The sequence below is a fragment of the Cebus imitator genome, unplaced genomic scaffold (assembly GCF_001604975.1).
Source record: "Cebus imitator isolate Cc_AM_T3 unplaced genomic scaffold, Cebus_imitator-1.0 Scaffold61, whole genome shotgun sequence".
Lineage (NCBI taxonomy): Eukaryota > Metazoa > Chordata > Mammalia > Primates > Cebidae > Cebus > Cebus imitator.
Window position 1 is genome coordinate 3,440,636 of NW_016107376.1, and position 15,146 is coordinate 3,455,781.

Sequence of the window (15,146 nt, forward strand, 5' to 3'; positions counted from 1 at the left end):
GAAAAAAATGACATTGTTTCTCTCGAAGTGGTTCCATTCAGAGATAGAAATGCTTTGGTGACCTGAGCTGCCACACCATTGGTGAGCATTTCATGAGAAAAACTTGAAACGATTGAAAACTTGAAATTATTAGAATGAGTCGTTGGTTTTCATCTATATTTCCTCCTCAAAAGGAAAAGGTTTAGCTGTTGAATGCACCTTCCATCCCTGCTTGATGGCGGAGAAGATGCAAAGTTGTATACATGGTTAACCTTTACATCTGTATTTTTCAGATTTTTGAGTCTGGCTTCCCCAAAAGAAAAATTCTGCTGGGCATCCATAGAGTTCCACACAGCCCAAGTGTCTGCTTAGCACACAGTAGGATGAATGCCTGTTTTTATAGGAATGTCTTTTGTGCACTATGGGCCATTTTCTTCGTAGAGCTGCGGCTTTAAGGATTTTAATGACGGACCCATACTCCTTCCCATTCCTAATTGACTGTCACTTCTTGGGGCTTGCCATTTTTCCTGCAGACTTGAATGATTTTCTAATCATGTGGTAAGAATTTGTTAGGGAGCACTCTGAGGCCAATGAAATCGAGCAGGATGTCATGTTGAGGGATTTGTGTCATGAATGTGTGTGTATGTGTGCATTATATACAGCTTGAAGCAATGTCACAGAGCTGTTGATTACTGAAAATTAAGAGTGGCAGCAAGGTCCCCTCACGTGCAAGAAGTAAGCGGGTTAGTTTTTAGCCAAAGCGCGTATTTGTAAGGCAAAGGCAGAGTGACGGCAGTTGTCACGCTTGGTAGTGGTAGCCACAGAAGCCGAAAGTGACACCTGCAAGTCATGTGTGATCATTGTAACAGGTAATTTGTTGGCAGTTCCATTTTTTTTCTGGGAAATGGTCCTGTGGTCTACAGCCACCCAAATCTCAGTTCGGAAGGGATTCATGATTTGTTTTGAAGAGTGGGTCATGTGATCCCTAAATCACCCAAGATTTTGTGAGCAGTAATAACTGACATGCTCTGTTGCGTAGTTTATTAAAGTGTTTCTTAATTGCTAAGCTTACCATTCTTAGATTCGTATTATTATTATTATTATTATTACAAACCAGTTTACCCAAGAAAGCAAAACTGGCCAGGATCAGGCTCATGCCTGTAATCCCAGCACTTAGGAAGACTAAGCCAGGATTGCTTGAGCCTAGGAGCTTGAGACCAGCCAAGGCAACATACTGAGGCCCTCATCTCTACCAAAAATCAAAAAAAATTAGCCGGACATAGTGCGTGTCCCCGTGGTCCCGGCTACTTGGGAGTCTGAGTCCAGTAGGTCAAGGCTGTAGTAAGCCATGATCATGACACTGCACTGCAGCCTGGGTGACAGAGGGAGACCCTGTCTCCAACAGAAAGCAAGCAGAACCTTTGTTTCTATTATATCATTCATTGATCTGTTCTTTAAAAACGTCTTTCAGGTCGTTCTAGTTTATTTCTTTTTACATCTTCACAAAGATAGGAATCTCAAGGGTCAGTGGATCAGTTTCTTCCTCCAGGCATGTAATATTAGATTAATTTAGAGGGGCATATTTATATAGGGAGTTACATCCTGTTGGCCCTTCAGGAGATTGACTGTGAAAGAATCCAAACTTGATATTTCTGCTTTGCCAGTTTTATTTCCCCCTTCACTCTGTTTGAGACACTCTTGACCTAATCCAGTAAACTCTAATTAATGGTCTTGGTAAATTCTGTTTCAAGCCATGCTGAGTAGTGTCAGTGACACTCGATCTGTTTCACTAAGGTCAAATTAGCATCCTTTACTATTTTTCTGGCATTTAAATGAATGACTTTGCTGTGGTTTTTCAAGTGTTTATAGTAAATATGTCCATTTGATGGAAATATAAATATGCATTAAATGTAAGTGGCTAAGCACACCCTGCTGTCACTTTTTATTGTAATCAGTGTCTTTCACTTTCTGTTGTTTTTAATAGGGACCGGCTGACACAGGGCCACATTAAAACCACAGGGACTCAAAAGATAACTCCCCCACCCCTTGCCACTGCTTTTATCTTGCAAAAATATGTGTGTTTTTCTCTTAGTATGCCAATTACACCCTTCTCTGACATTTCCACATACCTACTGATGGAAGGAATGAATCGTGTACTCAAACTGGGACATTGATTTGGGGACACTGTTGACTCCACTGACTTCACATCTGCAGGGTTATTGGAACAGTGAGGCACGGGGTTGACTTCCCTTTTCTTGCCAGTGGTTTTGGCCTTGACAGGTCCACCCAGGGCAGTAAAAGTGAGGCCAGGAGGAAGCTGCAGGTGGGATCTGTGATCCTGAAATTCCCTAAGAATTTCCGAGCAGAAATTCCTGAGCTTTTTAACACTGCAGTTCATTAAAATGTTTGTGTATTGTCAAGCTAATTGCTGCTAGTGCTTCTTCAAGGCTATTATGATGAAACTGTTTAAATTTAAACCTGGGGGCTTGGGGCAGCGTTGATGGGTTTTTGAAGTCGGAGCAGTTGGAGCGGGGAGGTTAATCTGTCTGTAACAACTGTCCTAGATATGTATATACGTATGATGTATTTACGGAGACAGGAAGGATAGTAGCAAGTGAATCTTTCTTCTGCTTTTTCGCTATGAATGGACAAGTACTGACTTAGAATGCAACAAAGTTATTGGCAAAGTTAGAATTCAAAAGCGTTCTGGCCTAATGGGAAGAGTTTCAGATTAAACATCCCTTTGGAAACACAGCTTTCTTTGAGCACCTGCGTGTGAATGGAGTATGCACCAGGCAGAAGGCTGGCGCGCGCTCGTGCCCGCAGTCTCTCTCTTGATCGCTTGCTCGCTCGCTCTCAGGTGCACGTGCTCTCTCTGTCTGACTTTCAGTAACTGCCCTAATCTGCCCCACGTCCCATGCCAGCCTCTGCTTGTCATATGCTGCTCTAGGAAGACAGATTGTCTTCTGTTCCCATGTAGCCCTGCCTCTGGGCCCAAGGTCTACCCCTGCCTGCCTCTCCTCCTCCCTCCTTTTCTCTACCAGGCGCTCCCCATCCTCTCCTAGAGGTCCCCTGATGCTCTGGCCCATCTGAAGCCTTTCTTCCCCAAACTCTCTTGCGTGTGACTCTTTAACTCCAGTGCGGCACTCCCTGTCCTTCTCTTGCTTTGTGTGTTTTCTCTTTCTCCAAATAGATGGTAAGCTTTTGTGAAAGCAGGGACCATTTCATATTCTTCCTTAATGCCTGTTGCTGGGCACTTAGTGGCTTCCCAGTAATTACCTGTAAAAACCGAGTGTTCGTTGCTTCCAGGAGGTATGTAGATGACAGGGAAGACCAGAGAGGAGACTGCTGGCTGGAGATAAAGTGGGGAACTTTGGGACCAGAAGGTTTCTTTGAGATTAACTGGTATAGGGACTTGAGTAGACATGGTCACCCCTGACTTCAGTTTCTTACTCATTGTGTGCTCATTTCAAGTATGGTAGATAGAGCGTGATGCTCTAAAGATACACGACCTTTAGCATGAGCAACATAGTAAAACCCCGTCTCTTTAAAAAAAAAAAGAAGTAGCCAGGCATGGTGGTGCACCCATGTAGTCCCAGCTACCCTGGAGGCTGTGGTGGGAGGATCGTTTCGGCCCAGGAGTTTGAGGCTGCAGTGAGCTAGGATGATACTACTGCACTCCAGCCTGGGTGACAGAGCAAGACCCATAAAAAAAAAAAAAAAAAAAAAAAAATAGAGATACATGACCTTATGTCTAATAAATTGATGCCCTCATCTTTACGATCATAGAGGCAAGGAGTGATACGCTGTGATGTGTTACTCAGGTACAGCAAAGGACTCGCAGCCTGGGACACTGGTATCATGCCCACTCAGGTGTGTTCTTCTTCCCAGAAACCCTGATGAGCTCTGCTGAGCTCTCACTTCTTCCAGAAAGCCTCTTTCAACTCCAGGTCTCACTGGCGTCTAGGTCTGTTCCTCTTTCACTTAAGGTTAATTTTCTATATTTAAGAGTCCCGATTATGTACTGATTTCCTCACACGATGAATTGTAAGTGTCTGGAGGTTAGGGACGCTGTCTGACACTTACTCTGTATCCCACCTCCACAAAAGTGCTACAGCATGTTGGCCATGAAATAATCACTCAGTTAATACGATGGATTTGTGGATTGCTTAGGTGGTGGGTGGTGCTGAGCCCCAGCGGTCTGCGATGCTGCTGCACCCAAGAGCTTGCTAGCTCTGGGGTTTTCTCTAAGCAGGGAAGGCGGCAATGATGCCAAAGGTGATCTTCCTGTGTTTCTTTGCTTTTCCTTCCTGCCCCTGCCTCTGTGGTTACCCTCCTTTGAAGCCACTGTCAGCTGAGTCTCTTTTATCTGATCCTTAATCCAGTCCTGGGTTTTGTGGTGTTTGGAAGTGTGAGTTTTGTAAATGCTTTCCTACTTGTTTTTGTTTTTCAAAAGGAGTTTCTTTTGGAGACAACCCTTTTAAGACTTGTCCACTAGAGGTCACTGTTGAGACACAGATGTCTCCTCCAGGTTTTGTACCTAGGGATTAGAAACCAACTTTGTGTTGTCAGAATACATTTTCTGCAGGCTCTGCGGCCCTGCACTTGGGGGCATGTTGCTATCGCTGCTTACACAGTGCAGTTTTTACCACATTTAAGGCAAATCCTTATAGCAGGAGGTATGCTATGTTTTTTGTTTTTCTCCTACCATTAAAATACTGTTTCATGTATCATTTTTTAGTGTTTATTATGGCCACTACCGCAAATTAGAAAAATTTCTTTTCCTCCAATATCCTTAAATGGAAAGAATTATACTGCTTTCCATAGTATTTTGTATTGAGCATGTGTGAGATTTTTTTTCTTTTAAACCTGCGGAAAAAAAGTTTAAAGTATCTATGTATGTAACCAGATTTTAATTCAAAAATAACTGTAAAAATCAGGAAAATGTGCATTTTGTGCATATTTAGACCGATTCATATACTACTCAATTCCATTGTGGGGGTGAATATGAAATGAATGTGCATCATGAAATGAATTGCATTCTGTACCAGTGATTAAACAAGCTCTGGGCATTACTTTTTTAAGTGAAGTTTTCCTTAAGTTTTAAAAGTAATTTTGTTTCAGTCAGCAAACCCATATACAAACATTGCAAGCACCTTACATATGACAGTTTTTTTTAAGATTTGGTGACTCGCGTGTTGAGGATTAGACATTCATCATTTTGTGCAAGAAATAACCAAGGGTATCTTTTTGCTCTGTGCAGACATTAAGGAGGCAACCGTCTACGTAAAACCTTGCAGAAGTGTGGGTCTCTGAATGTAATTGTTGAGTTTTATGCTTTGAACTTTTAACTGCCGTGTCAAACCTTTTCCTGAGGTATTCACAGTTTCACCCACAGCCTCAGGTCTTCACTATGACCGTATCTCATCATTTAATGTGTCGGAAATGGCTAGGCAGGTAGTAAACCTAAGTTTTATGGCAAAATGTGGGTTTTTTTCTGTTTAGACACTATTTCTTATTATAGCATATACATGAATTTGGAATTATAGCAAGCAAGAAATACTGAGATACCTTCTTTGGTGGTTTCATTAATTTATCAAAGATAAATATAGGGACTTGAGTGGATGAGCTACTCAAGATAATGTTCTAAGTACATAGAAGTTAATATTTTTCAATTTCATGCAGATGTATACATTGGTAGTCTGTCTTCCATAATCTTATTATAAACAAATTAAGCAGCTTATTTTACATGAAAATATTGCTTTCTCAAAATTTGTAGATCCAATTATAATGAAGAAAATGTAGCAGTTTTGAAAAGCATAATACATTGAAGCCTTCTTATAGAGACATAGAAGGCTGTCGGGATGATTGAGAAGGGTTAACTGTCGGAGTTCTTGAGAGTGACCTTCACGGCTCTTCTCAGACCTTGCCGTTCTTGACTGTGTAGTTATTCTCTCCTTCATAGATAATTTGTCATGCGTTATGCAAAAGTTCTTGTGCATGGCTTGTATGAAATTAAACCATGGGTGGTGGGGAATATGTAAAATAAATGGTCTCTGTGTCATGAATTTATCTTGTGACAATATCAAAACAACCTGCTCTTTGCATTTTAACAGAGTGTAAATGTATTTATAATACAGAGGCTTTGATCAATAACTTATTTTTCTAATTACTGCACATTTATCAGTTTGCTTCTGTGCCATCATTGAAGGATGAGAGTTGAGAAAAGCATATGCATAGTATCTTTGAGTCCAGCAGCTATGAATTAAACAATATCTATCTGGTGGTACCAGTAGTCAGGTTACTATAAAAAATCACTGGCAGGTGGGCGTATGTTGCTATTTTTGGCTTTAGTGAGTGAGCACCTGAGATCATCCCTTGGGAGGATCTGTTGATCTAGGGACCCAGAACCAGTGCAGCCCAGGGCCAGCATGTGCATTCGAAGGATAGTCCTTCCCTGTGTGACCTTACCTATCCTCAGCTTGTGTGGCCACCCGCTGGTTCCCGTTCTTTTAGTTGTCAGCCCCACCAACCAAAATATACCTGTGCCAGAATCCTTTTTCTTGAGGTCCTGTTCTGTGCTAAGCGGAAGCTAGCTGAAATGCTAATTTCTCCACAATGTATTTTTAAGTGGAACTACCCCAGTCGTGAGAACTTCAGAACGGTGGCAGGCTGTGGAGAAAATAAGACGGGGGAGTGTGAGCCTGTCACTTTCGAAATCATAATTAGCCCATGTGCAGGGCTGGTCCTGAAAAAGGTTTCTTTTGCTATTGATGATAGAATGTCTATCAAACACAATTGACTTAATAGCAAAATATTATACGTAGACTTTCAATTGATGTACTCTCTCCTAAATAACTTGGTGTGTGGGTACATGTGAGTACGTGTGCAGGATGGCAGAGGAGGGATGCTAAGAGGTGTGATACTTAGATACATGCATTCTTCTAGAGCGTCTCTTCTCTTTTTTATGTTTTTAGTTTTTCAAGATAATGTCTTTATCACCCAGGCCGGAGTACAGTGGCACAATCCTAGCTCACTGGAGCCTGAAACCCCTGGGTTCAGGCAAGCCTCCTCGATGGATGTGCACCGCCACACCTGGCTGATCTGTGCAGGCTGGACTCGAACTCCTGGGCTCAAGTGATCCTCCTGCCTTGGCCTCCCAGAGTACCAGAATTACAGGCCACTGTGAGCTGCCATGCCCAGCCTTATTCACTTTTCTTAAGTCACTGACCTTTTTAAATAACAGAGTGAAAACTACAGTCCTGATTTGTAGAGAAATGCACGTGATGGTTCTAATTTCAGCAGGCTTGTGGACCCCATTGTGTTCATCTGTGAATTTGTTAGAGGTCCACGTAGCTCAGATTTAGGAACTTCAGAGTCGGGTGGAGATATGGCGTGTTTGCATACAGTGTGGACGTAGTGATGCCATATATATACGTGTGTGTGTGTGTGTGTGTGTGTGTGTGTGTTTGTATTTGAAACACGGTCTCACTCTGTCACCCAGGTTGGAATGCATTGGCGCTCTTTTGGCTCACTGCAACCTTCGTCTCCTGGGTTCAAGCAATTCTTCTGCTTCAGCCTCCCTGGTAGCTGAGATTACAGGCACCCACCACCACGCCCAGCTATTTTTTGTTTTTAGTAGAGATGGGCTTCACCATGTTGGCCCAGCTGGTCTTGAACTCCTGACCTCAAGCGATTGCCCCACCTCTGCCTAGTGATGCTATTTCTTAAAGGAGATGCTCCTTGGAAATTTGTATAAAACTTTAGATGATCTGGTTTTTAATGCATCACAGAACTCCTTATTTAAATAAATAAATAACCACCTTATTTATCTGCTTAAATTTGCATTTTGTTAAATAAGAAGTTGTAATCCTGGAGCTCCCAGGCTTGAACAGAACACGCATGTGGGCACATGTACATATCTTTTAATGGAACACCTTTCTCATTTCCATTTTTCTGTATCTTCATCAGTCAGCCTCATAGGCCAAAAGCACTTGAATCCAACTGACAACCAGTTAACAAACTCGCTGACCTCGCATTTTGCTGTTTTCCATATGAACCCTCTTTTGTCTGTTTTTTTTTTCCTGTTTCTTTAGCATCCCCGCCTCCCCCGCTGCGCCTATATATTCTTTGTTCTAGTCACCTGATTTTTTAAAAAATCTGAAGTTCCTACCGCTCTCTCTGAATTTTGTTCATCCTTCAGAAAGTTGAGATGAATGCTCCTCTTTCTCTGTGAAGCCCTCCTTTTCATCCAGCTGAACCAGCGCTGTGTGGCAAGACACCCCACAGCCTGTGGGACCGCCAGGAACCACACCATGTAATCACTTCAGCGGGAAATGAAAGAGAGAAGAGCGGATCTGCTGAGCCCTCACTCTGTATCATGTGGAGGACACAGGTGTGAAGTGGTTAAGTGACTAGAACGAGGGGGCAACAGAGCTTTCTGTACAGCTTCTGGGTGGTCGCTCCGCACGTCCCCTGCTGCCTCTGCAGGTGATGTGCATGTGCACTTGACATGTGCTGTCGGGTCCATCTAGAGGCTCCATGCACAAAGCGTTCCTGTGGCTCCACATCCTTACTCAGTCCAATAGAAGAACAGGAAGAATTCCTAAGGTTAAAAGCCCTGGTTGTGTTAGCTCAGAGGGAATGCTCAAAGCTCCCATGTGGAAGTGGTAGATTTTCCTGGTCCTGGACCTCTTTCTTTCCCTCCTCTTCCTACCTTCCTCATGCAGGGACCCTAAACATAAGGTCCAGTAGGAAGAGAAGCTGTCTAGTTGTGGCCTCTTGCTGGATCAATTCCTTTATTTTTTGTTGTTTTTTGAGCCAGGGTCTCGCTTTGTCACCTAGGCTGGCGTGCAGTGGTGCAATCTCGGCTCACTGCAGCCTTAACCTCCAGGCTCAAGTGATCTTCCCACCTCGGCCTCCCGATTAGGACTACAGGCACGCACCACCATGCCAAGCTAATTTTTTGTAGAGCTGGGGTTTCGCTCTGTTGCCCAGGCTGGTCTGAAACTCCTGGGCTCAAGTGGTCCGTCCACCTTGGCCCCACAAAGTGCTGGATTACAGGTATGAGCCTCTCCACCCAGCCTAGATTAATTCTTAATTGCAAAAGAAGACAGACACTAATGGCAAAACATGCTTTTTATGTATGCATGTAAGAGTGCAAGATAGAACGTGACTTGCTTACTGTCTGCCTCGTAATGTGAATGATCGAGGCTTACGTGTAGATATGCATTTATATGTATTAAACATAATAAAGGCATGTACGCATATAAAAGAGCCTAGATCACTCCTTTTATGACACTGAACTTGCTTTTCTCCATTAATGGATTGAAGTTTTGTTTTTATTTTTTCATACTCTCCTTTCCCTTCTCTCTCTTCCTCGTGTTTTGGAACTTCCTGGGTATTTTTCCAGCCCTTCCTTTTCTTACCCTTTGCTGGATGTCACTTCCTCCCAAGGCCACTGAGTGCCATTTCCTTTCCTCTCAGCGCTGCTTCTCCCTCCCAGCTTCCCAATTAAAGCTTTTAATTGATGTATGGCTTCGCTTGAGGGGCAGCGCCTCAGAACTGGTATGCGATTTAGAAGCAGTGTTCCTGCAAGAATTCAGAGTTCATACCTCCTCCCGAAGATGCTTTGGAAGTTAACATAAGATTCAGGCATGAACTAATTTTTAAATCCTCAGATGAGAAGAAATCCATGCGTGTCAGCTTTTTAGGAGATTTGTCTGGTCATGCATACACACTTTTTTTTATAGCTCAGGCACATATATTTGCATGTTAGGCTTTATACTCTAAAATCTACCTTATTACTTGCTTATACCTTTTTTCCTCTAATTTTCATGTAATTGATTTTTCACATTGCCGCCGACAGAGTTGGACCATTGTGTTGCAGTGACTTAAGCCGGAGAGATTTCCATTTACTAAAATGACTTCGGCTGTAGAATCCTGAGGCAGCTCGTAAGAGGATAGAGTGAGCATGTGCTTTCGGGACACCAGTCCTCAGTAAATATTTGTTGTTTATTAACCAAAAGGAGCATCGCCATTGTTATTTATTATTATTTATAAAGCTAATCATATTGGAGGATGTTGGCCTTTCTTGGCGTAGATGCTTAGATGATTTGCTGTTTTATGTTTACCTTGAGGAACATGAGAACCTTTGAAATGAGAATTTGCTTCACTGTTTCATAAACTTTATGTTTTTAAATAACCTAGAACTACTGCAATTCACTGCTTTAATAGCTGCTTTGGGGGAAATCCCATAAAATCTATGAAGCCGGTTACCATTAGTATACTTTTGAACTTCACACTCTTACGGTAATATGTAATTAGATCACTACCCACTTTGTGTTTTTGGACAGAAAACAAAGGTAATTAATCACTGTAACTACAAATGACCTTTTTTTCTTTTGCATATTAAGTGCTGAAGGGTGTAATTATTCCTACAACAGAGTGAGAGGATTGTTCTTTATGGATAATCATTAAAATGGCATTGAGAACTATGATTTGCTGAAAGAATCATCATGTATATAATTAGTCTAGACGCCACCTCTGTGCCGTGAATAGACTCATGTTCTCCAGTTATTGCGGGCTGCAGATGAAAAAGGCTGTGCTTTTCCTTTGACCACGGATGTCCCAAGTAATATTTCATCTAGTTTCTGCTAATTTGGTTTTTACCTCCCTTGCTTAATTCAGTTCAAAGGGTTGGGGAGTGGTGGCAGTTGTTTTTTCAGAACATATTCATCAGATGCTGGGGCCAAGAAATGTTTGCTTTCACCATTTTCTCATAAATGGTCCTTCCCCCCTCTTGTATATATAATGCATGATCTCATTCATTTGCATCTCTTCTTATGTATTTAGTAATTTTTCTAGTAACTTGGTTCTAGTAATGTAACATACTAAGTTATCTAAATAACAAGCCAATTTTAATATCCTCTACCATCCTCTATCCTTCTGTGCTTTTAAAAAGCTGTGGAAATACATAACATTGTGAGCATCCAGCCAAGCATTTTCATTTGTTACGGCGACAGACAAAAACCTCCTTTTTTAAAATAGCAATTATGTCCGGTTTTTAGAAGCAGTGTGCTACTCTGTTTTATTTTGCTGTGACTCATTGCACGTGGTTTCTTTGGGGACTATTTGGCCTGAGGGTTGGTGGCACTTTTGCATCCTGGAAATGGTCATGGGACATTAGTGTTGCCTCCACCAGGGCGGGTATGCCACTGTGCCACCTGCTGTCCTCACCCTGGCTCGAACAGTTGCCTCCCGTGAAGTACCTGCTCTAAGTCCTCCTCTTCCTGCCCTTGCTGTAATTGACAGTCCATCACTGGAAGCAGAGGTGGAGCTATCAGTTTACCCTTTTCAAAGAGGCTGGGTCCCCTGGCTTTCCTGCCCTGGGTCAGCCCTAGCTCAAGAATCACCAGCTCTGAAAACATCCTTTGGTGCTTCTGCAAAAACATTTGGGTGTAACGCAGCCCCCAACTCCCCAGAAGTTTGGTGGAGACGGTGGGTGGAGGTCACCTCCACATTTCATGTCTGTGCTGTGGATAGAAAGTGCCATGTGTTCGGAACAGCTTCTGGCTTCCTGGAAGCCGTGGGTGTGCGTTCGCTTGGTGCAGGGTCTAGTCCTGCCCTTCTGGAGCTGAAGAGGACCTGGCTGTCGCTGGGAACCATATGGCTCTAAAGACCAAAGTGTGGCCCCCTGACCCTCCCGTGGGCTGCACCCAGGCAGAGCTCCTGTCCTTATGTTTTTGCCTGTTTCCTGCTGCTCCCAGAGTCTGTCGCTCCTTACAGCTTTGTTTCTTTGCCTCAAGGGCCGCAAGATGCTTTTGCTCAAAAAGCCCCCAAATCAGCTGCACCCAAGCCAGTCTATCTGCGCTGTCACCGCCACCCAGCACCCTGCCATTAGAGCTCAGTGTTTTGAAGCTGAGCAGTACAGCAGGTGACATCTCTTTGTATGACCACCCTTGGTCATGATGAATTTACCACTGAGTGACTTAATTCAGTGTGCTAGGGAATTCAAGGCTTTTCGCCTCTGGAAACTTGTCCATCTTAAACAGTACTGATCTCACCATAAAATGCTTTGTGGGGAAGCAGAAGTTGACTAGAAAGGGTTTGATTGTGGCACCCACAGTTGAGTGTGTTAGACACCTAGAGTATTAATTGTTACACTTTTCATCAATTCCCCAGGCTCAGTAGGCGTGTTCATTTGGATACAATTGATTCTTATACTCATCGCATCATTGCATGGGGTAAGGGACATAGGTATTGGATTGATCATCTTGATGCTGCCAATGAATGAAAAGTTTTCTCAACCAAAATATTGTTCCCACACCAGCAACATCAGCATCCCCTGGGAGGTTGTTGGAAATTCATATTCTCAGGCTTTACCCCAAACCTACTTAATCAGAAACTCGGGGATACCCCTCCATCCGTGTTTTTAGCAAGCCCTCCCGTGATTCTGACATCTCTGTGGTTTGAGACGCACTGCCATAGAGCAGGGCTGTCTAATAGAACATTCTGCAGTGATGGAAATGGTCAGTATCCCTGCCATGCAGTCGTGGAGGCACTACCACCACATGTGGCTGTCAAGCTCTTGAAATGTCGCTGCTGTGACCAAACAGTAGCATTCATCCTTTTATTTAATTTTGATTAATCTAGGTTTAAATTCAAATAGCTGCATATAACTAGTGGCTGTCCATCAACAGCCCAGCCCCAGAACATACCCTGCTAATTATGATTGTGTCAGCTCCTAAAATGCTTTAAGTTGTTGGTTGTGGAATTACTCATTTTAGATCACAGAATAGAATCCTTTGCAGTTCAACGGAATTGAAACTGCAATTGTTATAACGGTGGTTGGTTTTGATTCTTTGTGTGGCGGCGGGGAGACAGTTTGCTGGCTGCTGGCCAGTTGGGGGCAGTGTATTCTTGAGTCGACTGATTGTGGATTTTGTGAATGCGAATCAGCTGTGCAGTGCTGGCTGCTCACGCCTGTTGCAGTTATTGATGGCCATAGCTGTATGTCCTTTTAGGAGGAAAGCTGTTGCTCAGGAAGGGGCTGCATCAGTGTTTCACGCAGATGGACTCTGGTTTCTCCAGCCTGTAAAGTGGAGGTGCTTCTGGCGAAAGAGAAGTTAATGAGCCCTTTAGCCACTTTGGGCTTCTTGTGGAACCTTCTAGAAACTGCTAGGGGAGACAGGGTTACTGAGTTGCCAAGTCTGGGCTGACACATCAGATGGACAGAACTCTTGAGCAGCATTCAGGTTATTCGGTTTAGGAGGACTTGAAGGGAAAAAGGTCATGCCGGGTGTGTTTGGTGGAACTGCTGCAAACCCCAGAAGAAACTTTGAGATTAGTCTCTGGAGTGATGGCACCTTTCCAGAACACCAGCAGTCCTGTGATCCTGCAGCTAGAGCAAAATGTGACATTGAAGAGCCAGGGAATATCTGAGTCCTTTGGGGACCGTTCCCCTAAACCTAGCACTTGAATTCTCAAAGTTAAAGCAACCACCTTTGGCTAGGCAGAAAATGATAATTCTTTGTCAGAAGCAAAGTTCTACATGACTAAGCTTCCTAATTGAGGGCCCCATTTATTGAATTATTTAAAGCCATATCATTGATTTTCATAATCCATCTCCTCTTAGAATCCTAGAATGTTAAAATGAGGTGAAAGAGACCTTGGAAATGGTCATAATCCAGCCTTCTCATTTTACAGAGGCCTTGAGAGGTTATGAGTTGAGTAGGGCACAGACAGCATTGTAGTGTCAGGGACCACGTTGCTCTTCAGTTTCTTTGGTGTCATAGGTCAGCTGGGGTCATAGGTCAGAAGCCGTAAGACTGGTGAAAAAGGAACGTTTCAAAGTCATGGTAAATGTACTGACATGTACCGTTAGGCTTTAAAATGCTTCTTGCTCATGCATCCTATAAATACTTGGAAAATTCCAGTCAAATGTTTTGACTGGTAAAATATTGCAGTGGCCTTTTTGGAATAGCAAAAATTGTTCCTGGTTATTTTTTCCAGGCAGTTTGGTTGGGAGTAGTTTGTTTTCCATTCACTGCGCCAAGTTCAGTGTATTGACTTTGATACCCTGTCTTTTGTAACTTACTTTCTTTAAATAACGTGCCTCTCCTACTTTATCCCCAAAGCATTGAGATGTGTGGAAAGCACGGCGCTGGCCGGGCATGTTAGCTCACGCCTGTAATCCCAACAGTTTGGGAGATCGAGGCAGGCGGATGGCCTGAGCTCAGGAGTTCGCAATCAGCCTGGGCAACATGGTGAAACCCCGTCTCTACTAAAAAAAACCCACAAAAAATTAGCCTGGCATGGCGGCATGCACCTGTAGTCTCAGCTACTGGGGAGGTTGAGGCAAGAGAATTGCTTGAACCTAGAACCTGGGAGGTGGAGGTTGCAGTGAGCCTAGATCATGCCGCACTCCACCCTGGGCGACAGAGCAAGACTCCATCTAAAAAAAAAAAAAATGTGGCGCTGTGCACTTTATCAGCATTCTCTAAATATTGGTTCAGAGAGTGAATACCATCCTATCCAGATGGGTCTGTATGTTAATTTCTTCACATTTTTTTTTTAAACTATGGTAGGGGGTTTCAAAAAATTCTGTATATTTAGGGAGAATATTAGCTGTGTAATTTTTTTTTTTTTTTTTTTTTTTTTGGGTCATCTAGCTTGAATGGAGTCTTAAACAAAAAATTCACATGCTTACCAAAAGGCTGGGAGAGGTTTTGTAAATTGAATATGAGGTTATTGTTTGGGTCCACAAAACAAAGCCCTAAATCACATTTAGCATAATTGGTAGTTTTAAATTGGACTGATTTAGCAAGGAGAGTGAAATAATCTCTCCTCCTGTCAAAAGGGCGATACCTTTAGACCCGCATTTAATTGCATTGGCAGAGTAACTTCGGGAAGAAGGCAGTGATTCTGGCTGCATTATTCTTGGTTTGTGGCTAAATTGAGATCATCATTTTCTCCTGGTTTCACTAACTTTCCTTATTGCTCTTTGAACTAATCAGATGAATGCTTAGTGGTAGCTGGAGGGTGGCCAGGGGAGGGATGTCTGTGGGCAGCGGCACTGTACGTACTTTACGATCTGGGAGGGAAGATGACATCCACTGTGACCCGGAAGGCACAGCCTGGTGATTTTTTCTTTTCTCTCTTTTTTT

At 43.1% G+C, this 15,146-nt stretch overlaps 1 protein-coding gene across 2 annotated transcripts in view; it reads left to right on the forward strand.

Moving 5' to 3' along the window:
* The window catches only part of RSU1 (Ras suppressor protein 1), a 229,195-nt gene that overhangs the window by 32,025 nt on the left and 182,024 nt on the right, over nucleotides 1–15,146 (forward strand). The window lies entirely within an intron of this gene.